General features: G+C 38.3%; 1 protein-coding gene across 14 annotated transcripts in view; it reads left to right on the top strand.

Annotated features, from left to right (window-relative positions):
- Positions 1-24,115, top strand: part of SOX5 (SRY-box transcription factor 5) — a 394,764-nt gene that overhangs the window by 63,942 nt on the left and 306,707 nt on the right. The window lies entirely within an intron of this gene.

Genomic DNA, 24,115 nt, shown 5'->3' with positions numbered 1-24,115 from the left:
AGTGGAAAAACTCCCATTGACTTCAATGAAGGCAGGCTTTCACCAACATTGTGAGACATTTCTATAGGAACTATCATTTGCCAATCTCAAACAGCTTTAGAAATATTAGCTTGTTAAGCTTCACAAACAGCTGTGTGCCTCAGATAGAAGGTGATGATGATAATAGTGATAACAAGAGTGTTAATAATAATATATTTGTATTCTAGTAGTGCCTAAATGCCCCGTTGACCTAGGCACTGTACAAGGATTATTATTTATTTGTATTGTGGTGGAACCTAGGAGCCTCTGTCTCAGGCCAGAACCCCACTGTTCCTGTCACGATGTTGTTGTGATTCATAATAATAAACAAGCCATTTTATTAATGAGTTAACTGATACACCTTTAGGACAAATGACTTGTCCAAAGTTACAGAGTATATAAGTGGCAGATTCAGGAACCAATTCTCGAAGTGGTCCGCTGCTCTAGTAACGAAACCAAACTTCTCCAGACCCACAGAATTGATCTAAACATCTATATATAGCCAGGGAGGTTAAATAAAATATATTATTTTATAATGAGTTTATAAAACAAGAAAGGCAAAGTTTTGTTGTTAATGTAGGCTACCCAAACTCCCTGTTGACACTGTAACTGCAATGACTGCCTGTGGAGATAAATTATGTTGCTATCAATATGTTGTGATGGAGGCTGATATGGAAACTGATATAAGGGCAGCTGTTTTTTTTGTTTTTTGTTTTTTTTTAAAGAAAGAAAAAAGAAAAGAAAAATAGAAAAGAATAAAACTAAAAGTATTATTTAAAAAAAATAATAAAATTGTGTTTTGCATATATAGTCTATTGAAAGGCCATCCAAAGCACTGATACTATACCAATTTAAGAAGATGATCTTTTGCCTTAATTATACATCTGGGAGATATTAGCTGGAGAACAGTGAATACCTTAGTTGCCAGTTGTCTAAAATGCTGCTAATGATTGCCTCAGTGCCAGTATTTTGATGGCTAAAACCTAGGCCTGAATATGAACACAAAGAATGCAGTTTAAAATACACACACACACACACACACACACACACACACACACACACACACAAACACACACACACACACACTCTCTCTCTCTCTCTCTCTCTCTCTCTCTCTCTCTCTTTATACAAAACAGATTTCAGACATCTGCTTGGCACTTAACTTTGCAACTATAGAGTCTATCTGAAAGAGAGCACTGTCCGGGTTATGAATGGTATCACTTTTATTGCTACCTTAGAAAAACCATAGAGTTTTTTGAAAGTTTGTATATCCAATGGTTTTCTTCAGCTGAATAATGAAAACAACTATCTCAGCCAAAATTTTGTTCCTTCCATCATTCCTTTGGTGGCGATCTCCTTAGCCTAGCAAAAGGGGTTTTGTAATGAAGAAAAGTTCCTTAGTTCTGCACCTCAAAATTTCCAAGTATATCAGGTGACTGTAGACGAGTAGCCCTTATAACTGGCACCCCAGATGGTTTATGACACAAAACACTGTTTGCTTAGGAATAGGTTGTATAGCAGAGTCTCTTGTCCAAGTACTACAGAGCGTGTCAAATCAACATGGAAGTTAATGGACCAAAGACACTTCTGGATTTAACACTTTCCCATTTTGAATTGAATTTACAGCTTTAAATCAGGACAGTCCTTTTTCTTTACTGGTGCAATGAGAGAAAACAAAACTGATGGCATAAATTATAGAGACAAGGTGGATGAGGTAACATCTTTTATTGGACCAAATTCTGTTGGTGAGAGAGACAAGCTTTTGAATTTACACAGATATCTTTTTCAAGCATAAATTATAGACATGCAGTACAATCATTTTGACCCAATTCATCTGTCTAAAGGTTCGGAAGGAGAGAGAGTCTAAAATGTTCAGTAGCAGGCTGTTATTGAAACATACAGAAAACTTGCAGCTTCCAGTGTACCCCAGATGTGTCAATTTGATCCTCAGGCAAAGGTGACTAGTCCATGTTTAATTCTTACCAGATAATGTAGAGCAAAAGGACATGCTATAAACATAGTGAAAATCTTCAAAGTTTTCAGTCTTTTGCTAGCAGTTTGTCTATTATCTGCTTTGGCTTGACTGGCTTTATCCCAAAACATGTTTTACAAAGTGTGTTTCTTTTCCGCTTCTAATACTTTTAATATAAGGGTTCAATAATGTTTTCCTTAGGAGTATACTTTAAAAGGGGGGGGTGCTAAGCAAAAGAGGAAAAAAGCAGGTTCCTATTCATAGAGTGGTCTCTGTTTGTATTCGGCTATCCATTTAGTGTTTCAGAGTAGCAGCCGTGTTAGTCTGTATTCGCAAAAAGAAAAGGAGTACCTGTGGCACCTTAGAGACTAACAAATTTATTAGAGCATAAGCTTTCGTGAGCTACAGCTTTAGTGTTGTGTCACATTAGTACTGCGTCGTTAACACCTTTGGACAAGGCTAAAGGTTCTTTCTGCTATATCTAGAGAGTTGCTGATTACCATAGTTTTGAGGTTGTGTCAGATCATAATGTTGCAAAATGCTCTTCTCAATAAATGTACCTTTCCATAACAAGCAGGGCTGGATTGTTTGCTCCAAAGCTTTCAGGAGAGTGAGCAAAATGACTAATTGTTGTTTACTTTGTTGTGATTTTATAAAGATTTCCTCTGTGGTACTATAGACAGTTTTGAGAGAGTGATGCTATTGACAATTACATTTTATTTGCCTGTGCCTTTATTTTGTGCAGACCTTTCGGGATGATGCAAGGAAGATAAAGTTGGATTTCTAAGGATAAAAGGCAGGTAGTACAGGAAACCTAAAGTCGTCTTATATTCTTAGGACAAGCATAATGCACAGACAGCAGGCATCTACATAATTTTCTATTAGTGTTGGTGAGAAAATAAGCCCCAACAGTAGTAAATGTATAGTGATACTAAAATAATAGGGTCCTAACCCTGTGCTTGCAGAGTTTTCTGTCTCTGTCTCTCTCTCTCCACTCCCAGCACACACAATTGGATGAAAGAGCACATTTCCATGTCTTTGTGGGAAATACTGTTGTCCTCTCCAGGTGGAGCTCAGAACATCACACCTATGGACTTAAGGAAATTCTGATGCCAGTTAAATTATAATTCTATTGGAGAGAGAAAAAAGCTAGTTCTTCGGCCACCACATCTTCCCACAACAACTGTGCTGAAATTATTTAACCCTCTTATTAGCAGAACAATTCTTCAATAAAATGTGTTTATTCAGGAGCAGGAAATAACAGCTTATCTGCTTTCCAGTATAGTGACTGAGAAAAGAATGAGATGCTATGCTATATTCAGGGATGGGGGGTAGGGTAGAAAGCCTATTTTTTAAAAAAACTACTATGAATGAATGAAGCTTCCAATTCAACCCCAGTGTTCTTGGAAATTATACAGGGGAAAGTCTATTTGACCAATATCAACAATGTGGTCATTTTTCTTTGCTTCCCTCTTACCCCCATTGCCCTTAAGTAATATAGTTACATTTATTGTCCATTTGCTTTCAGTAAAGTCCTCCAGTCCACTGTGGCTTGAATGGAGTTCCAAAGTGAGTGCAGGACAAGTTACATTTGAGAAGGCAAGTTGGTAGTGGCGGTGGTGAGAGGGGGCGGGGGGGGGGGGGTAAGGATGAGAGAGAGAGAGAGAATGTCTGTAGTCTGAACAACCTGCCGGTTGTCTCCCTTTTATTAAAATGGCAACTTTCAAACCAGATCCCTGGGCTTTTTAATTTGATTTATGCTGTTAAACCTGAGTTGCCTTATGCCATTAATGAAGGAGGAATGAATACCCATCTCTCTCTCTCTCTCTCTCTCTCTCTCTCTCTCTCTCTCTCTCTCTCCTTTTTTTCTTTTCTTTTTTCTTTTCACCACTAAATTTCTAAATGCATCACTTGCTACATTTGGTTGAAACAAACTGCCACATTGTGTCACCCATACCATTAACTCTAAAAGGCTAGCTTAAGAGGAGCATTAGAGGGAGATGGGAGGATTGGTAAAGTAGGATTCACTTGCCTATCGCTTGCACCCCTGCCCTCTCCCACCCTCCAGCCCCCTGACTTGACTAGTTTAGCTATTAGCAAGCTGGGTTTTTATTTGTGGTAAAGACAGGAACAGATGACTCTAAAGTAAGGGTTGAGAAGCTAATTTTCACAGTCTCTCTACTGCATGCATATTATCAAATTCTTAGATAAGGACTAGCCTTATGAATTGCAGGCTGCCAGAGGAGGAGATTCATCCATCAGTTTCTCAACCGTCTGGTCATATTGCCTGAGGGGGGAATCAGGTCAGTCACCAAGTTAGTATAGGATTTTGGGAACCCCTAGAAGCATGGGGCCCAAAGTAGTCACTTGTGTTCCTTGTGCCTAAACTCTCTGGTTTCAGTTTTGAAAGCCTCCAGAATTTAGTTGACTGCTGGATGCCAAAGTACATATAGCATCTGTATTTTCAAATAGTTTGACCTAATATTCAACACTGTAAAGAGGAAGAATGTGTATGTGCATAGGGGGAACGGGCCACACAAGCCTGTGAGGAAAAAAAGTTCTCAATCAAACTATTCAGTGCTCTTTGATGCACATCTTCCTATGATCAGATTATTGCAAAAGTTCAATGTTCATAGAAATTTGGAGCTATAAAATGTTGTGAATGGTTTATCTCAGTTATCAGTCCCTACAGACGGGTATCAGAGAAGGAAAAAATCGGAACCTATCCCCATCCCCAACCCTTTGATCTGCCATAGTAGTATGAAATACTGAAGTAGGTGCCTGAAATAGCCTTAATCTGTAGTTGTAGGCCCATTTATCAGGTTAAATTGAAGGAAGACATGCTGACTCATTGCAATTTCTGCTTGGGATCTTGTGCAGGTGACCATAGCTGCTTTTGTTTTAAGATGGAAATAACCCAGATAGGAGGTTGTGGTAGGTGTGGTACTGGATGGTAGCAGGTTAACTGAGCCTTTTACTCTGATTTGACTGGTTTAAACACCACCCAGGACAGTAGAATCCAAAAATTATTACTACTTGATGGCTGTCCCGCAGCTTATATGCAATGAGAGGCTGTGTGGGTCTGATTCCCAGTGAACAAGTGTTTGTATGATCACATTTGGCAGTATATGGTACCCTGACTGGCAGTCATAGCACAGAGGCCAAGAACCAAAGGGATCTGGAGAATGGACTTTCCTCTTATTTCTAGAATTGGTCCCTTTAATTAAGGGATAGGGCTGCCTGGGGAAGCATGTTGCCTTGCAGTACCTATTCTGTTCTTGCAGTACCTATGCTGTGGATGAACAGAGGATATGCTTGTAATTTTCTGCCTCCTTTCATGAGCATTAAATAAATGTACAATCACAGTGCCCTATCCAATGCCCATTGAAGCCAGTAGAAAGATTCCCATTGACTTCAGGGTGGGGGTTGGAGTGGGCCCACAAAAAAGGAAGAAAATCAAAAGGAAGTGTTGTCATAACTGGCTCTTTTTGGTGCTTTTGCTGGCACCAAAAACTTCAGATAGTTGTTTTTAGATAGAATATGATTACATTAAAATACTGCATTGGTAAGCTTTTTAAAAGAAGAAATAACCAAACTGGGCATATGGAGCATTTTGAAGTGTGATCTTGTGAGACTAAAATTATTCCAGGAGAGTAGCTTTAATCACAGTATGCGTGTGATGCCCTTTGTGTACACTGTATCATGAAACACCATGTAACCAGTTGAGTTGGGGTAAAGACCAGACTCTAACTCAGCTGTGAGCTAGCAACTACTGGACAGAGGGACATGGGCTGGGGATCTGGGCTTGAATTATTTGTTTTAATGTTTATATTAAAATGTTTTAAAAATAGGAAACATGCATCATGATCAGTGGAACTGGAGTAAGAGGGTCCATGTCTCCTGTAGGGATGGGACACAAGGGGAACTGAGGAACATGTGGCGTGAGGCTGGAAGTAACTCGGCCACATGGACGGAGCAGTCCACAGGGTTTAGTAAAGTTCTGTTTTGTTTAGCTTACCCTGCATTCAGCTTCACTCTGTTCTGATGAGACATTTACAATGTGGGACTAAAAAAATGCTATTTGCATATACTGGATCTGACTGGGAAGCTGTTCAGACTATGGGGATATATAGTCATAAGTAACTGGACAGAAATAAGGTAATTGCTCTTGTATATCCCCATTGAGTTAACCCCATTGATCTGATGCTATGATGTTGGATTCTCTTGAAATATCTTAGACAACTAGATTAATAAGAATGAATTTCTTGAGACCATTTAGGCTAGAATCTGCAAATCAACATTCGCAGGTTGCATGCAGAAATAGGGACCAATCCTGAGAGGTGTTGAATGGCTTCAACTCCTATTGGCTTCTATAGGAATTGGGAGAATTAAGCTTGTTGCAGGGCAGGCCCCTAAAATGAGGGTTTTAGGGCTGTCATTTTCTGTATGAACCCTTCCCTGTAAATATAATTTTTAATTTGTGTATTAAAGTGGGCCACAATGCAAATTTTTGGCACAGGCTTCTGTGACCAAGTTAGAACATGGAGTACAAGCTATGTGGAAGCAGATATTGAACATTCAACCTGACATTTTATCAGCTGATGTTTTCAAGTGAAATTGTATACTACTTCCCTCTCCATTTTTTGGAATGTCCCCCAGTGGCCTCAGTACCGGTTGGATGCATGATCCTGTTCCAGATCCTGGTAGGGCTTTTGGGGCCAGAGTTATTACAAGGCAGTGGTGCTGGAACTAGGAGTCCTGGGGGCTGCTGCACCTCCTGGCTTGAAGTAGTAATAACAAACACCAAATATATGGTTTCCATCATCAGCACCCCCACTACAAAAGTTGTTTCAGCACCCCTGTTACAAAGTAGAGGAGGGCAGCAAGTATTAAAAATTCAGTATCCTGCTCAGTATTCATCTACAAAGCAAGTTTTATGGGGCGTGGAGGGATTGCAGGCACCACACATTTTAAAACATGATGTTTCTGCTATTCACACTGCGTTACCAAAACATTGTACTTTTGTGTGAGGTAATAACTGTGGTTTGTGGTGGTGGTATGTTAGGATGATTGGTGGGAAAAGATGAGGATAATGATGAAGATACATGATAATGTGTTTGTAACATTTTATTGGAGTGAAACATGGAAAATTCAGTATAACTTTGCATGATTTCATGTGTCCAGAATGAAACGAAGCATTTACAAAATTTGCAGCATGAGTTAAATTGCAGATTTGGCCCATCACAACAAAAATGACTTAGTATGAATGTTTTTTAAAATGATCACATTGCTCTATGGTAAGTTTTGTTGGTAATAGGATGCATTTTATCATGTTAATTTTGGGAACGTGAATGCATGCTTTCACTATGTTCTCTGAAGTGGAGATTGCATGATCTAAAAGATAAAAATACTGCAGAATGCTAACCTAGGATGAGGAGAGGGTGCCATATGCAAGCCGTAAGATAAATACAGTGATTGAGGCGATACAAGTATCTAAATAACTAGGAAGATCATGATCTCTTTTCTCTCTACGTTACATAATTATGAGGTATGGCACATAACATAGTAGCATAATGGATAGAAAAGTGCATCCTAATCATGTATCTGACCAGTCTGTGTTCCCATATTTCCCAGTATACTTGTTGTGATATATGATGCTAATTTTGGACCCAAGTTTACCTAATTTCACAGAAACCTTTTGGGGTTTTTTTTTAGTTTTGAATCGCTTTTTGGTTATTGAGCATCAGAAATTCTGAAATCTTGAGACTTTTTTTTTAAATGTCATATGTTAATTAAGGCAATTGGGATAAAGCAATACAGCATGACTTTAATTTTCCCAAATCTTAGCTATCTGAAACTCCTTGTTATTCAAAATGAAATCCATGTATCCTTCCTTTCATGTAAATTAGTCTCTATTAATTATATTGAAAGGTCCCTCAATTATAAAACCCTCTGCTTATCCACATTTACTTAGTGTCTTTTATCACATTCAGATAATCAAGCTTGTAGTGTAAATGTTTAGTAGGAGTTATTTTCAAGAGAGCACCAGCACTATGTGTTATCAGATGTATGAGAAAAAGACCCAAATTCAGATGTATTTAACCAATATATTACTATACTTATGAACCAACACTATTTCATGCTTCCTTCTCCGTTTTGCTCTTGTTGTTGAATATTTTACTTTGGAGCTTTAGTACACATTAAAAAATAGGACAGTGTCAGACATACAAATCTTACAGAGTTGAAAACCATGCATGGTCTTTGCAGTACCTAACCTTATATTATGGTTCATATAAAACTAAAAAGGATCTGTAGCATAGATGTAGCAAATGACCTCAGTCAATTACTATGAGGGGTAATTGATTTCTGTGTTTAAAAAGCATACCCTTATTCATTAAGGTTATTCATTTAACAGACCTAGTCTCTCTCTCTTGTCTTTTACCAAAAGAAAGGCATGGTATGGGTTAATTCAGTACCGATATACATATGAAGATATGGCAAACTGTTGGAAAGAAATAGTTGCAAAAATAGACATATATGTCTATACATGATAAAAGTGGGTTGGGGGGAACAACACCACAAAATATATTAAAAGTCAGGCATTAGTAAATACTGTCTATGGATAATTATATTAAATAGAACTAAATGTGGGTCTGGTCAAATGAGCAAGAACCATTTCCCCAGGTGTCTCTTTTTCCCTTTAAATGATGAATCACACAGACTATGCCACATTAAATACTGTTGTTAAAACACAAAACAGCATCCCTAAGACTAAGAGTAATGTGTCAGATTTTATTTATACATGTATATAATTTTGTGTTGTGATAGGTGGTACCAGACTAACAAAGCCAAACTCTAACTGGACACACAAACACACACACACACACACAATTTAGGCCTGATATGCTGGATTCAGTTCCTGTTGAAATTGATGGAAGTTGAAGATGTTTGGAACCTCACAGGTTCAAGTTCTATGGATACTCTGATAATGTGCACTCTTCTCACACTTTTAGGGAGGTGCTAACACAGGCAAGGGCTTTTCATTCTTAGAAATGACATATTCTTAGGAATTTCACAACCCAACGAGTATCTGCAAGGAATCTGTAGTGTGCGGGATGAGTGGTGGGAAAAAGAAACTGCCCCTAGAGGACAGGCATTGGTGATGCTCTCTTCTCCTGAATGTTGAATTCATAATTGATGGCAGCATGACATTAGACACTTTGTTCTTGCTTGCTTTCTTTTTTCCCGCAGCCAAGCTGAACAGGAAGCTCTGCTGGCAACCTCTAGATTGGAGGGGGGGGGATGGAAAAAACAGGGAGGGGGCGAATACAAAGATTGCTTTGGATTTTTTTAAGGAGGATCAGGGCTAGATGGGTTGTGGGATTCATCATCCATTGGAAAAAGGAGAGCGACATCCCAGGGGGAGTTGTTCTGTTTATTTGACTAGGCCCTGCCTTACCTCAGCGTACTATAATCGTCTTCATGCTGCTCGCCTTTCATAGCATAATTAGCCGTCTCTGGAAGTGAATGTGGGTAGTGGTGGGTAGTGCAGAGGAGTTTTTCTTCAGAAAAAAATAAGTAATGGGCCAGCACGAAAGAAAAAGCTTTCCGGTTCGGATGCTGCATGTGGCTTTGTTGACTCGCCTGCAGAGATGGTCGCTGCCATATTTATTTGGGGGGGGGGGGGTAAATAATGATAGAATAATCCATGGGACTGCTGTGGAAAACAAACTTGAGAACAGGAGTCTTTAATCTGTGCTCTGGTCCTCAGACACTGGTTTTCTTTAGCTCTTTAAATTATTTTTCATTCCTCCTTGATTATTTTGCTGAGTCAGTGTGTTAATTTATTTTCTTTTTGGCTTTTGAAACCCAATATCTTCACTGTTATGTTGAATTCTAAAGTTATTTTCCCCAAAACGTATACTTAGTGCCTTTGGTTCCAAGGAAAATGCCTCCACTTTGCGTATTGCTACACTGGCCCCAACCAGTGTAGTGGACTAAATCCAGCACTACTTACACAAGCAAAACACTCATTGACTTGACTTGTATAAGGACTTTTGGGCACAGCATGCTGAGTGCACGGGGTACTAAGGAAACTTGTGGGATAGACACAATGAAGCATTTTCTCCATTTCTTCTTCCCTCTTTTGCTTCATCTCTCTTCATTTGTTTGTTCTCTGTCTCTCCCTTTCTTCTATATTTCCATTTTATCAAACCAAGAATGAGATAAAATAATTGGACTTCTTAGGGTATGTCTATACTGCACATTAAGCCCAGGATCTGACTCAGATTTGAGCCTAAGCCCTGTTTCCGTCCAGACACAAATATGTCTGACTCGGGTCAGCAAGTGCTCAGTACCAAGATCCTAGGACCTTGCTGTGCGGGAGGGTCAAAGCCCAAGTCCTGCCGTGACTCAGGTTCAAGCCCTATCATTTTGCAGTGTGGACACAGGTCAAGATGCAGACCTGTGTCAGGAAGGTCTGTGTAGTGTAGTATGGATGCATTAGCACAGCTGTTGGATCCAGGTCCAACAATTTGTAAACCCACATTTACAATGCTGCGTGGTTGGTCCAGCACAGGCTTGGAAATACTAAATCCACAAGCCTGGGTGCTGAGTCTTACCCCCCCACCCCAGCCCCCGCCCTTGATAAAAAGTTCTTTCTAGATCCTGAACATTCTTCCTCTCCTTTCAACTTGGCTTTCTTATGCAGCCTTGTAATAGGTGAGCAGGAACTCAAGACATATTGACTTTGGTTCTGCAGTTTTTCTGAAATACACTTGAGATTCCTGTAATACACTGATCCTTTGCAGGTTTTTGGATTGTTCCCACAAGTCAGATTTCTAGCTCCAAATTTGCCATTAAACCATGAAATCCAAGTCACATAGAGAGGACATAATAGTGTTATAGCTCAGTCTCCTATTTAGGGGACTGTATTTCAAGAAGCAAAAGTCACCCTCAGTGGAAATTTAGAGAGAATTCACCAGAAACTGTAATTGGAATATACCTCAGTTTATTGTAATGATGATAATACTCTCTATTTGTGTAGTGCCTTCTATGCATCCCAAGGTGCTTTACAAACATTAAGGAATTAACTTGCACAATACCCCTGACAAATAGGTGTTGTTATTGTACATATGAGGAAATTGAAGTACAGAGAGGTTAAAGACTTGATTGTGCAACCCTTACTTCCAGTGTTGAGCATTTACTCATACGAGTAGTCCCACTGAAGTCCAAGGTTCAAATGTAGAAGAAAGTGCTACTCAGTTGGTAAAGAACATAATTCATGAATCTGCCTTTACATTTGCAGCTGTCTACTTGTCTAAATTCAGTTTTATTTTGGTGGACAAATTTATATCTTTAGAGGGACAAGAAGCAAAGTTGCAATTAATCCCTCCTTAATTGGTGTTTCTGTAAGTAATGTTCTGCTTAATCCACTCCTTACTGTGAGGGTGAAGTAAGGCTAACCATTTGGATTCTGGACTAGGGGGAGAGAGAAAAAGAGAGGGGGTATGTGTACTTTTGCACTTTCTGCTGCTGTTGTAGGTCCATGTCAAGAAATATCTGTGTTTAAATAAAATACCTTTTGTTGGTTTCCCCTCGACCTGTCTCTTGACTTAATTAAGTGGAATTCAATTAAATAAACAATCCACTTTGGAGCAGTTCATAAAAAAAAAAATCTCTTTTTCTTTCCTCTTCCCCTTTTCCCCTGTCTTTCTTTCATTTAACCCATAAAAGTCCCTGGAGTGTGAAATGTGAAGGCACCAAATTGGAATTACTTTTGCTTTTTCATTTAACAGTTTGCATTACATTAACCCCATCCCATTCCACACGGCAAACCTTTCCTTTACTTAGATGTTAGATATTACTAGAGACTATTGCTGAAAGACTGGACATGCTGAAATGTTTTATGTAAGTTTCTCTCCTCCCCTTATGTAGGACCTGATTCTACAAAGACTTGATGCATGTAAGAAATCCCACTGAGTTCATTTTATTTCTTTCTGGCAAGTGAGTAGGGTTCTCTTCCACAGCAAACATCAAAAAAATGTTAACTAAGTTAGAACTGCAGGACCAAATTCTGACCTCAAAGAGAGCCATGCAAGTCCTTTTTCTCCAATATCTGCACAGGTGGTGCTGAGGGCACAAATTGAATTAATCAGGACTACTCATGTACCTAAAATCAAGCAAGTGTATAAGTCCCTAAGGAATCACAGCCTTAATATCATACTGTGCATTACAGAACAGGGAGTTGTTATCATGTATGATATATTGCTGAATTGTTTGCTTATTATAAATCTTACTTCAGATGCTAAGTGTGCATTGGAGATATTAGTTTGGTTGTACTCTGAAAAGAGACTATTAAAATGACACAATGGGATTAAAGGTTTATTGTCTCTAATTTCAAAATAAAATGTGCTTAGTATTTACACATAAAATATGCTTAACTTTTTAAAAATTTACCTTCTTTAAATGCTAGCCTGAGAAACTTAACTTGGGATCTGACAATCAAGCTGAGTTCTTTCCTCTTCCTGGTTTGTGGCCAGTAATAAAGATTCTGCAGGTTAAATTCTGCCCTCAGTGACAACTGTGTAACTCCATTGCCTTCAATTTGTTCCCTCAGATACCTTTGCAGATGGTGGAGACAATGGGAGTTTCATAAGCCCCAATGTGGACAGAATTTGACCCTGCAATTAGAACTAAGTTAATACATTTTGTGTCATGTGATATATAATAAAATATAATTTTGTTACCTAGAGAGTTACTGGTTCTGCAAGATTTACAAAAGTAAAAATAATAATAACCTACAACCCTCCTCCCAACTTTAAAAGAAGCATATAGTCCTCTAAATGTATACAGGGCACAGCTCTGTTGAGTAAAATGATATCATTTTACATAGTTACTATTCAGAGCATAATTGCATTTTAAAGCAAAATAGCGTAGCTTCCCTTGGTTTCCCTGCACAAGATGGCAGTGTTTATTTTTGCCTCTCTCTAGATTAACAAGCCATTTGCCATCACTCTCTCTCACACAGGGGAAGATATTAGTCCAATCCAGGTATTTTCCATCAGAGTTGTTTAACAGGTCATTGCAGCTCAGGTTCTTCTGCCATTTTAATCAGCATTTGTGTGAACACTCTTTTAAATTTTGCTGAACTACTACTTTAGGCCTAAAGTATTTGAATTTGAAAGAATGCAGCTATCCTAGTTTTTCTCTTTTCCCCCTCCTCTTTATAGTCTTATTTGATGAAAGATCTATCAGAGAGCAAAAATGGGACTCTCTTGTAGTCATCACTAATGGGGCATAGGCCATATGAAGAAAGAGTCTATTTTTATACTGACAAGTCTGTTACCTTGGTACTCTTGTGCTTTTGGTTTTGGAGTTTTGTGATTTTTTTCTGTGCATATGTCAGCATACTGTGCTTTTTCATCTGTAAAAATAAATAAAAATATAAAAGGATTCCACAAAAGGTTCAGCTTTGATGAGAAATCCCCTGCCCTTCCATTTAAGCATTTATTTCAGATGCCAATGAAACTTTGACAACGAAAGTGTACCTTTTCAATAATTTTTATTGATTGTATCATTGCTGATGTATCTTGATTTTTCTGCCAGTGAAACTGCCAGTGGTGGGTTCAGCCATGGGACACTGGGATAGCCTTCAGTATGTGGGCAATGAATCTAACTTTGGCCCATCCAATATATGAATTTATTTGCAAATGCCAAAAGTGTAGTGTTTCACTACTCCTATGTGGAGGTGATTCCCCACTCCATTACATAATTGGCTTCAGTGGAGTTACGCTGTTGTAAAACTGATGTAACAGAAGGAAGAATCATGAACTGCATTATTTCTTTCCTTCCTTCCTTAAACGTTATATTTGTTTCCTTGGAGATCTTGCATCCTATATGCACTGTGATGAAACTTTTTGCAGTAGTGAGAAACTAAGGCCAAATGAATGATTTAATTTGGAAATGGCACATGCAATCTCTCCAGCATACTGAGGCATCTATCTTTTATATGGGGAGTGAGGGGGGCTTATTAAAATGGGTAGAGAGATGAAAATCTGTCCAAATATTTTTCCAGCCATGTACTAAGCCGTTAGAAATCTGGGTTTATACTGGACATAATGAGGATCGTTGTGGTGTATCACCACTAGTGTATATGCTGTATTATGACTACGTCCTTTAAGACTGTGTTGAACATGAACTTCACCCACAGATCATAAAGGTTTCATATACCTACAGTGAGGACTCTCATAACTTCCAGATTTCCTTAACTGTCTATAATCTGTCATTTTACTATACCAGCCGCTAAGCAGGGTCAAAGCTGGTCACTCTTTGAGACCTTGGTGCTGCTGATTCAGTATTACTCTTCCCTTAGAGACAGAGCTGAAGCAGTGGCCTGCCACAGTATTAAAGGGCTATTACTTGTGCTACCTTAGGCATTTAAAACTCAGCCTCTCACTGCTTGTGGTGTCTCACCTACATACTGTAATGCTGGGTCCATTAGATATATAGATTCTATTAATTATGGAGCTTTTTACAAGAGTAGTATAATCATATACTTTGCACTTTTTATAGCATCTTCCATTTGAGGGTCTCAGATTTCTTTGTTGTTTTTGTCTCTGCTAAAATCCATTTAGGGTGATTACATATTGCCCATGTGAATTTTGTTGTCAGTTTCAATTGGATAAAGTATTCTTAATTTCCACACTAAATCTGTGTAGCATTGCTATGCACAGGTAAACAGCTGCCATGTTTGTGTTTCATGAGTACCATGGCTGAATTTCATGGTGGGTGAAATGGTTCCTTGAGATACAAAGTACTGTGGACTCAGTCCTACTCCATTAAAGCAAATGGGAGAATCTCCATTAACTCTAATGGAACTGAATCAAGCTCTGTAAGAATATAAGGTATCCCTTTTATCACTGGATAGTACAGAGATCTGCTTACAGTTACACACTTTGGACTGTGTCTGAGTAATAAGAAAAAAGTAGGTCAGGGAATTATATAACATTTCTGTCCTTAACTATATTTATTGTTAAAATAGTGTCTTGTGTGGAATGTGCCATGCTAGTTGAGCCATGTGAATTTGAGGAGGGAACACTAATCAATTCTACTTCTAGTAACCGCTTCCTGAATCTCTGTTCCCCTCGTGTCCCCTTCCAAATCTGTAATATTCTGATTCAACAATTCTGTATTACTTTAAAATTGTATGCATTTAGTTCTGGAGGAACAAACAAAACTCCCAAACAAACCAAAAAAGAAAAATGAAGTTTCTCTAAATCCGTTCAAAGTTACTTGTCTTTGCAAATCAATGTATATTTAATTAAGCAGAGTTGATTTGGTATAAATCAATTGTAACTACTATCTCCACTGGAAGATACTACAGAATGTAAAATGTAACAATAATAGAGGATTATTATTCTCCTTTCATATTGGTGGGTAAATTGTTTCTAACTAGTTGGGAAAACAAAATAGCTGAACACAAACCACTTAGTAGTGCTGCTGCCCACTTTAGTAACTTTGTTGTTTTGAAAAATGGTTGATTGTACAGCTTGTAATATCAACAATTGTGGATTTCATGTGAAATAAATTAATTTCACAGTGCTATTGATGGAAGAAATGCTCACTAACAGCTGATAATTAATGACCAGTTTGGAGATTATCACAAACAATTACAAAGGTTGCCTTTTCCTTTAGAAGTCCCTTTGGATAAACTGGATGTTAAATCACCTGCCCAAGGCTTTTACTTTACTTGTGCTAACAAGGCAAAAATGACTGTGTTTGAAGAGCTCTGTACTCAACTTTTCAGACTGTCTGATAATCCATACAACTCTTCTTTAAACATCTTAAGTGAGTGAGCAAACAGAAACTACAATAAAATTGAAAACCATCATATAGGCACATGTTACCACCAGGTTTAAGTAATGGGGCATGACCAATAAGAGGCACTGCTGCAGAGTTTATATTTTCATTTTATGGCATGCATTAAATATTTGATCACCAAGCAGCAGACAGACGCAATTGGGCTAAAGAGTATAGTTTGCCAGGATAAGATTTAGAGACTGTCGTGTCTGAGCACAGGATGGGGATCTCCTATATCTTAATCCCTGTTTTGACTCAGTGGAGCTGGACAAGCCATTTAATATCTCTTGCTTAGTTTCTCCATGTGTAAAATGGGATTGTGTGATAATTCATTAATATTGGTAAACTGTTTTGAAGATGAAAATAACTATGCAGGAGTAAAAGCTCTGTAATACGTAGTGTAAAGGGAGAAGAGAAGTAGGTCTATTTTTGTAAAGGTATTTAGGTGCCTGTGCCTAAAGATGCAGATAGGGTCCTATCTTTTTCAGAGGTGTATAGGTGCCTGACTTGCATTGAAATCAATAGGAGTTAGGTGCATGGGCACTTTTGAAAAATGCACTCGGCTCCTATCTGCATCTTTAGACACCCAAATACCTTTAAAAACATGGCCCTTATTCTACATCCACACCAAACCGGGGTGGGAGGATGGGTAATAGGAGGTCTACACACAGTCTGCATTTTTTGTTGTTGTTTCTGTCCTTCTAAGAGGAGGCAGGGAAGGAACAGAAGCATCAAAAAACCCTAGATTTGATGAGTTCTTTAATCGGTAGAATTTTATAATCTTGAGGCTGCCTTCCTAAAATTCTCTGTGGGGAAACCCAGCTGTAGATCTCTGTATTTCATCCACCTTGCAAACAGATTTGCAGAACTAGAAGCATGCTGCACAGCTGAAAATGTCCCCAAAGGAATGCTCCTAAATCTTGCAGACTTCAGAATATGGTTTACATTTTTTAAAGGTTAAAATCCAGTATAGTTGTATTGATACATTTAAACAAAAGATAAGAGCTGAACAAGCTCAAGGTTATGCTCATCGTCTACCTCCAGCTTGTGAAAGAATGATTGCTAGCTACAGGAGGCAACATAATGACAAACTATCCTTTCCATGGAAGTCAATGTTTTAAAAATCTACCAAAATCATTGAGAACTGGAATGGACTTGAGATCTGTCCGTAATAGCCTTCTTTCATTACATCCTTCATATTATTATCCCAGAGAAGGGTTTGGAGGGAGGCTGTTTTCCTTTCCAACTTTACATCATCTCTGCAATATTTTATTTCATTGACTTCTGCATTTCTTGTGCTGGTAGGGAAGCAGCATGGTTAGTGGTTAAAAGGGGCAACTGGGAATCAGGAGTCCTGGGTTCAAGTCCCAATTTTGCCCTGATTTGCTCTGTGCCTTTTTTTAAATGTCATTTACACTCCTTTAAACCCATGGGGAGTTACTTCTATAGAAGAGCAGAATTGGGCCTCTATACTTCTGTTTATCATTTATCAATATCAATTTTGAGTTGATAATGTTTATTTCATGGCAAGGCTTATTTAGTAGGTAGAATGAGCACCTTAAGTAAAAAGAACTCAGTGATTGTAAGTTATTGTTATTGATATGGGTTGAAGTTTAGTCTACTATGAGGGACAGTTCTAATAGAGGATATTATGAAAGGTGTACTCTGAAGTGGTACTCTAGTTAAGTTTTCTGTTAGAAAAATGCAGCTTTTATATTGTTTGAATCTTGCTCGGGTCAGAAATGATGGGAAGTGGTTACTGATCAGTGGACTAGCGATATTCAGTGCCTGTTCAGTGACCTGTGTGAAATGAGTGCATGGTCTTTCTCAAGTTCCTAATTTAAACTTACTCACATCACAGAATTGACAGTGATTAGCTGCCTCGTTTGCAACAGTGCAGTAGAGAGACCAGGGATTGACTGGGTATGGAGAGTGGATTATCCTCCTTCCGCCCGCCCCCAGAAGCGGTCCTTCCAGGGCGTGGCTGGGGCAAATTGGTGAGCTTTGTGGGAGAACATTCCTTGTTTGCTGCCTCTTCTGCACCTCTTCTATGGATAAGTAAAGGACTTCAGTCCCTAGGACTGTTGTTCTGGAACTCTGGCTAACACCAAATTTGCACGCTTCTTTTTTTTAAATAGATGTGCAGGTTTTCAGAGATGCTTCACACCTACAGCTTTCACGTCAGTGGAACCTGCAGTTCCGTGGCATTAAGTACCCTTTAAAGACTTCTGCCACAAGTACTCCTTTTCTTTTTTCCCAGGGGAGTGATCGCTTTCTCATAACAGCTATAATGCCCATTTTACACCTGAACATTCTGGTTCAAATTCACTTATATTATAATTGGTGCCCCCCCAGTGGAGACACTGAAATGTTATTTATGAAAATGACTTTGTAGGAAAACTGGCATACCACTTGATATGGCCATACCAACCAGGTTTTGTTTACCATACTGTGTTGTGCGTGTGTGTGTTTTCAGAAAACTGTAGCTCTGTAGCTTCTTAAGTTGGACTTCCACAGCAGTGTGTGTCTTGAAATGCAAAGCTGTTTTAATAAGTCTTGGTAAAAATAATCTAGTCCAAGTGTATTTCTTACACTGATTTTAAAAAGTGTTTTGAAAGGCAGTGTGTGGACAGTATGATACAGTGGAAGGAGCCAAATGTTTATTTTAAGTTGTGTTTGAACAAATCTGCCTACATAAACTTGCCAGTGTTAAGAAAGAGGGGCTCTGCCCCTTTTAGATCACAAAGGCCTCTCAGTGGGGGGATGGTTTTGGTAATGGAAAAAACAAAAAAGCTTCCAGTATGTGGTGGAGGAGGTAAAATAAACAAACAGCAATGGATGATTACTTCTCTCCATCAAGGCTCCTTTATCCTCATAAGCTCAGCCAGTGGTCAACATGTTAGACACCCCTCCCTGTTTTATCCATCCCTTAACTGTGCTCTTTGACAGCATTGGTTTATACAGCTGGGTCTTTGGGGAGCTTTATGGGAATTGCTATTGAACAACAGACATGGAGGTAGACAAAGTATCTATGGAAGGGTGAATGGCAGACTTCCTTTGAGTTTTCCTGGAGTGAGAGATACTGGCCTCAAGAATTTTTTTTTCTTTTACTGCCAAAGATTTTAAAGAGAACACCTTTTTACAACTGTGTTTTAGTTCTTTGTTCCACACGTTGTATAAAGATATAGAAGTAGAGACTCCTCGCAGTGCTCAAGTGGATTGTTACACTGTCTCTAGACATATGTCTCACATTTTGATACTTTGTGTGTGTTTTATATCTATGGGTGTGTGTGTGTATATATATATATGTATTATAAGCACTGCAACACCTATAGTTCAGGTACATGCTAAGGGGCCATTTTCAGCTGTTTATAACTTTTACAAATGTTTGTTTTCGTGGCTGAAACTTGGCTTGGCAGGTACTTTTATAGTCGTGTGTACATGTTTCTCTCTCTGTGTGTGTGTGTGTGTGTGTGTGTGTGTGTGTGTATTATATATACACACATACATACATATGTTTATATACATACATAACTTTTATTTTATTTATTTATAGGGATAGCAAGAAAGAGAGGGGGGAAAACTCCCCAAAACAACTACCCACAGATGCATGCAGGGTTCCCACTGAAGTCAATGGGAGCCCATGCACATATTTGGAGTGCATTTGCATATGTGTGTGGGAGTATGTATATTCATGAGGAGAGGCTGAGGGAACTGGGCTTGTTCAGTCTGCGGAAGAGAAGAATGAGGGGAGATTTGATAGCTGCTTTCAACTACCTGAAAGGGGATTCCAAAGAGGATGGATCTAGACTGTTCTCAGTGGTAGCAGATGACAGAACGAGGAGTAATGGTCTCAAGTTGCAGTAGGGGGAGGTTTAGGTTGGATATTAGGAAAAACTTTTTCACTAGGAGGGTGGTGAAACACTGGAATGCATTACCTAGGGAGGTGGTGGAATCTCCTTCCTTAGAAGTTTTTAAGGTCAGGCTTGACAAAGCCCTGGCTGGGATGATTTAGTTGGGGACTGGTCCTGCTTTGAGCAGGGGGTTGGACTCGATGACCTCCTGAGGTCCCTTCCATCCCTGATATTCTATGATTCTATGACGTTGCAATGTCAGAGACTCAGAAGTCAGAAGATGACAAAAATCAAGGCTCTTGTGCAAGTAAAACCCTGACCCAAAGGGGCATATGCATGGCAACACAGTCTTTCATTGGATGATCACATTGTATTTTTTGTTACTGCCTAAGTCTTTTAAAAAGAAAAATGGAGAATCTAATATAAGCATGTTCAACTCTTAGCAAGACAGCAATAGAACATTCTGCATTTGACAATATGTGCAGTCAATGAAAACTTACCTTATTCCATGTACCTTGCTATTTTATTCCATATACAGTTCCCCTATTGGAGGAAAGGAGGCATGACGCTCTGTGAATAATCTTAAGAGAGACACATATTCACACAGAACCATGTGGAATGTGTGGAGAATGCTAAACTTCTGCTTTACAAAATTCAGTGTGTCTGAGCAAAATCTTCTTTTTTATTTAAACACATAACTTTCACAAATTGCAATATTTTTACCAACTTCTGAAAGGCACATCTAGGACTTAAGACCTGTCTCCTTGCCAGATTTCAAGATTTTACTTCAAAATCCTCAGATGCTATATTCAAAAAAAGATTGCATTTTTAACTTAATGGGAGGAAATGACATTTTTCCCACTTATTTTATTTTCAAAATTGGCTTGATTGATTGTTTCCCCCTCAATCTTTCCAAAAATATTTGCTCCTCAGCTGAGGAAGTATTTGCCAAATATCAATCCAAAGGGTTTAACAAAATTGTAAATGTTAAAGATCTGAAAATAACATCCTAGAATGAAAACACTTTAGGCACTTTAACTGAAGTGGTGTTCTGCCTATAATATATAATTCTAATAAATGCATACACAAGATCTCATTGAGGACCTAATCCTGTTCCCATTTAAGTCAATAGTAAACTTCTCATTAATTTTAATGGTGAAGGATCAGGCCATGAATGTCATGCGCACCCACACATACACACACACACACACATATATATTAACCCTTGTTTAAATATAAGTTTCACTTACATATATAGGTGTCACTCTGTAATTATATAAGTTTCTTCAGTAAATGTCATAGATATGAGTGGCACTTATAGATGAGATGTATATAATAACAGTCTGAGTGAAACCTATAGTTAAGGTGCAAAAGTGTTAAAGTGTGTGTATTCAGGGAAGACTTGTATATGTAGTGTTTATCTGTACGTTTATTAGAATTACACATAAATACAGCAGAAACTATTCATACTGAACTTGGATGTGAAACTACATTAGAGCAAAGTAGAATAAAACTCCAGAATTGTTTCTGTGTATTTTGATGTTCCAAATTCATTTCTGGTTATAGAGGACCTCTGATTAGGGAAGGTTATTATTTTAAAAATAAAGAAGAATACCTTCAAAATAAGAGTGTTTCAGTGTGTATTTAGATGGTAGCGGTTTGTGTCTGTCGCTTGGTGATCAAATATTTAGTACATGAACCTGGGCAGCTGTTTATTTGGAAATCACAGTATTAAGCAATGGCATCATGGGTCTGAGAGCATGGAATAGTGGGGGAAGCTGGCAGTTTCTCACTAGATTTCTGAGTCAAAGAAATGGCTCATCATACTGAAATCAAGGCTTCTGGCGGTAGGGAATTGTTGCTGTTAATGTTGATTCTAACTAACATTATTCATCGTTTAACATTATGCTGGTGAAGAATTTGGTTTCAGTTTGATTGAGCAATTACTATGGAGGGGAAGGGTAAGCCCCCAAACTTGTGCAGAGTCAAAAGTTTTAACAATAACTAGTCTTTCAAAGTGAATCTGTGCTTGCTCACATTTCTCTGTAATACATAAGCTATTCGTAATGGTCAAACTCTTAGAGGACTTAACAACTCAGAGTTTTGCTGCATTTGACACTAATGTCAATGGAAATTATTTGTATGTCCGTGTATGTGGAGAAAGATGAATAGACTCCTTCCAGCATGCAGCACAATTTCCCCACTCTGACACTGGAGATTGACTGAGAAATATTGTTTTTCATTGTTTTCAAAAAAGCAGTTTCTACATTAAAGCTCCAAAGGTTTCAGTGTTTTGATTGTCTAATTATTTGATCTGATCCCAATTTGTAGTTCAGCTGGCAAAAGAATGACGCGTACCTAATATTATAGGGATTGTGACATTCAATAGCCTAATGCTGACTAGTTCATAAACTTTTACAGAAAAAACAAATACAAACACCAAAACCTGCAATTTCCACTGTGGTAGGAGGATGAAGGTTGAAAAGGAAAGAGAAGAAAATAAGATATGCTTATTAAGTGGAAAGATTAATAGGGAAATGCCTGTAGAAGTATAAACAGTAAAGAAATAAAATGAGGCAAGGGCTAATTTAGAGGACATACTAGAAAATAAGTGAGTTTGTGGATTTAATTCAAGATCATCCAAGCAGAGGCTCTTTGCATGCAAGAAGCCAGTGATCAGGCTCAGTTTACTTGAAACATCAACAATGACTGCATCCTGCTGTTTCAGAGTTTGTGCTGATAGATGCTCATTGTGTTTGACATGGCACATTACGTTAGTGTGTTTACTGTGATTGTAGCCGCGTTTTGGATATTGGGCTCTTCTCTTGCTGAAAGCACTGCAAAAGTCCAAGTTCTGAAGCTTCATCTTTTAAAGTGCATCCATCTGCAGAGGCAAGGTCCAGTCCTACAGAAACAATATAGTTTCTGTGGTCTGGATAGGGTATTAGATTTTTAGTTCTTTTAACTGACATACAGTACAAGACATTGCAGTCTAGTAAATTTGGCAGATCTCAAGCTGATGTTTATTTGCTGTGTGGTGATGCACAAGTCACTTAGCATTGCTGTACTTCAGCTAGGCAAAGTGTAAAATAATACGTATCTTTCTTTGAGATCCACAAACGAATAAAGAACTATATAAGGTCTACAATAGACGAGTGGCGCTTGTCCTCTTGTTGAGAGCTCCTTCATCACCTTACAAAGGATGCAATGGTTGAGGCAAGGGCTCTTAGCCTCAGCAAAGCTGCAAGAACCATTTTACTTCATAACTAGGTGAGCCATATCTACAGCACAGCCTTTTATTAGCTGGATGCGTCACAAAGTCAGCAGAATACACGGTGACCAGATATCCAGCTTTTATAGGGACAGTCCTGATTTTTGGGTCTTCTTCTTATATGGGCTCTTATTACCCCCGCACCCTCTGTCCCGATTTTTCACATTTGCTGTCTGGTCACCCTAATTGTGAATAACATACTGTGCACATGCAGCATGCAATTTTTCCCCAAGGGTTACACTAGAGCTAGTCAAACGATGTTTTTTTTCCCCCATGGAAAATTTCAGCAGCAACAAAATATGTAATGTTATTGTCAGCGTTGTCAATGGAAAATTTCAATTCTTCATTGATCCCTCCCTCTTATCCCCCACCAAAAAAAAAAAGCAGTTTTTCAGTTTTCTGATTAAAAATAGAAAAATGTCAAGTAAAACAGACATTTGTAAAAATTTTTGTAGTTACAAAAAAGTTTTGATGGAGCTATTTCTAGTTATGCATGCAGTCAAATGGAAACCATGTTCCCGTGGGAGTCTCAGAGACAAGTCTCCTCAAAAAGAACAAATATGATAAATATCCAGCTTAAGTTAAGGCTGTTATACATTAAAATTGTGCTTTTTTTTTTAAATGGAGAAAGGGTCTTCCCCCACCATTCTCCACCTTGCTCTGAGGCAGAAACAACTGAACTATGTTCGCTCAAACTTTAAAACAAAAACAAGAAAACCCACAGTCAGTCAAAAGTCAAACCTGAAAAGTGAAAGTTTTGGAAAAAAGAGCGAGGAAACATACTATGTTTAAATTTGGAAATTATTAGGTAAAATTAACGATACTAGTGGTAACTACTTTACATGCTGTAATAATTTTCTATGCAAGACTGTTATACAGTTTCCACCTCAGTGAGTTTAGTTTTCATTAATAGTCATCTTATCCACTGCAAAGGCAAAACCATTCAAAACTTTTTTTTAAATAAAGTTTTTGTAAAGTGCATGCATTTGAAGAAAGTGGCTGATTGATATGTTCTTAGAAAGTAATAATTAATAGATTATTTGTCCCAGTATGAGTGACAGCTGAGACATATTTTTCCTCAACTCTTGTGCACACATTTTAATTGATTAACAAAAATTTTTAACTGCAGAACTGTTGCAG

Source organism: Dermochelys coriacea, chromosome 1 (genome assembly GCF_009764565.3).
Source record: "Dermochelys coriacea isolate rDerCor1 chromosome 1, rDerCor1.pri.v4, whole genome shotgun sequence".
Lineage (NCBI taxonomy): Eukaryota > Metazoa > Chordata > Testudines > Dermochelyidae > Dermochelys > Dermochelys coriacea.
This window is presented reverse-complemented; position numbering and strand designations above follow the sequence as displayed.